Here is a 2,500-nt window from a genome sequence, read left to right as displayed (position 1 = left end):
AGTTTCATAGGCTATAATAATGCATTAGAAGTTAGGTTTATATATATATGCGTTTAGCTGACGCTTTCATCCAGGCCGACTTACTTAACCCGCTATTCTTCACAGAGTCAGCAATATTCACTGTACAATAAAAGCTAGAATATGAAAGCAGCAGAAGTGAAATGCAAAGAATAAATGCAGTTGGTTAGGAATCTTCCACGAGTGTGTGTCGCTGTAATATCAGTGTTTGTCCACACGGTGGAGGCAGAGCTCTGTCAATCACTGAAACACACCAGAAATATTCATATACAGTCAAACCAAAAATGATTCAGACACCGTGAAATTAACATAGTTCATTTCTGTAAGTGAGGAGAGCAAAATAAAGTAAACTGTGACATATTATACCCAAATATTCTTCATTCAGTGACTGGTGACATTTGGGACCAATAATGATTGGGACACTTTGAGCTGATCATGTTCTGCTGAAGTGTGTGTCTTTAATTGCTAATGCTCTTTTTACACACAGACTGAACAAAATGAAGCATTGCTTGGTGACTGGTTGAGCTAAACTGGTATTATCTAATTGTGTAGTTCAATTTAACAGCTGACAGATATTCAACATAATTCATGTGTGAGACAGTCTAACACAGGGGTGCCCAATCCTACTCCTGCCGATCGACTGTCCTGCACATCTCCAACCCTAATCTCTATCTCCTGCCTTTAATTTTCAAGTGATCCTGAACACGTTAATTGGTTGCTTCAGGTGTGTTTGATTAGGGTTGGAGATGAACTGTGCAGGACAGTCGATCGGCAGGAGCAGGATTGGGCACCCCTGTGCTGCGTTCCAGTCCAAAATTAGGCTTGTTCGACTTCATGCAGCTCTGCGCAGACCGATCGGCGGCTGACTTAAAGCAGTGCATGCCGGTTAGAAATTTTGTCCGACTTGATACAGCGCCGACACCACGTGACTGTGACGTATGCCATCAAAGTACCGCGAGAGCGATTCGAGAGTAGCCGGAGAACTCAGCCAGCGCAGCTTCTCAAGAGCGGCTGCACGAGGACTGATGACGACACAGCTGTTCCACGATTGGCTAATGACGACACAGCTGTTCCACGATTGGCCGGATTCACTGCATGACAACGATCACGTGTGTTTCGTGTTTATTCGAACACCTTTAGTTCCTCTAAAGCTCTCAAATCAGTTTTTTATAACAGTAAACACTCTTTTCATGTTGTTGCGATGCTATATTGTGTCATGTTTATCAAATTAAAACTGATTAAAAAACGTATAGTCCACTTCATTGATAGTAGCTTATGTTGAACTTTATTCTTGTTCAAACAGACGCTGTATGAAGCACATAAAGTATTGAATGAAAATGTCTCTGATCTGTGCATTATTAGGCAAATATTGCATTTATTTCACTTCAGCTGTGGTAAAGTATGCGAACACCACGTGAGCGGTCACTAAGGGAACCAGAGAGTGTCCGACTTCACGTCTCCCGTTTGCAGCTCCTCCCGCCGGCACGCGGCTACTCTCGCCGATCGGGTGCATCCAGCCGCAGCCGATGTCGAACACACCTATTGTCATGCCCTTCACTCGCTAACTTCCCTTCGTCTCGTTCACTCGGATGTACGTCATTGCGAGTGCCCACTACTGGCGGAAACTGCAATGGGCTGAACTGGAACGTCCTAAACCCTTGATCACTTGGAATCAGCCGGAGTTGATTTATTATTTAAAAAAATTTCCCTTTAAGAATTTGTTTAATGCAGCATCCAAATGTTTATAGGTGTGTATGGGTTGTTTTAAATTTAAAAAATTATAATTAATATATCAAAGAGTTGTCTGTGTGGTGGTGATTAGACGAGATAGGCCTATATGGTGACGTCACAATCGTACTGCATTGTGGGACATATAGGTGCCTGAAGTGTACATTTGAAGCAGACTCGCTCCCTCGGTCAAAATCGAGGGAACGAGGGTTTGTCCATATAAACTTCCCTCGTCCACTTCAGGAAGTGGAACGCACTTCAAAATGGCGGCAGGGATTCCCCCAAGGGGAAGTGCTTAGGGAAGTTCGCAAGTGCGTGTCTAAAAGTGGACTGGAACGCAGCACTGGTCTAACAGAAGGACGGACAAAACCAGTCAAATATCATTGAGTTCATAACTCTGAGTTCTGCTCATATTTTATTACTATTTTCTAAACTATAGCGAATAAACTGTGATAATGTGAGAAATGTTGAAGGAGTCTGAATACATTTTGGTTTGCCTGTATGATGCTCAACATGCAGATTAATCTGCAGCCAAACTCTTCACAATTCATGAATGCAGAAGCATGTCTTGTGGTTTATTAAAAGGTGTTCAACACATCAGCTCTTAAACCTCAGAGATTTGCATCAAACAGGTTTGAAGTCACCATGAAATCATTTTTTAATGGAATATTGCAGTGTTTATTGTACATGATTTATGGGAGCGCATCATTATAGTTTTAATAATGTTGAATGAGAATAAGTTCCTCTTCAGCGT

This window comes from Squalius cephalus (genome assembly GCF_949319135.1).
Source record: "Squalius cephalus genome assembly, chromosome: 10".
Classification (NCBI taxonomy): domain Eukaryota; kingdom Metazoa; phylum Chordata; class Actinopteri; order Cypriniformes; family Leuciscidae; genus Squalius; species Squalius cephalus.
This window is presented reverse-complemented; position numbering follows the sequence as displayed.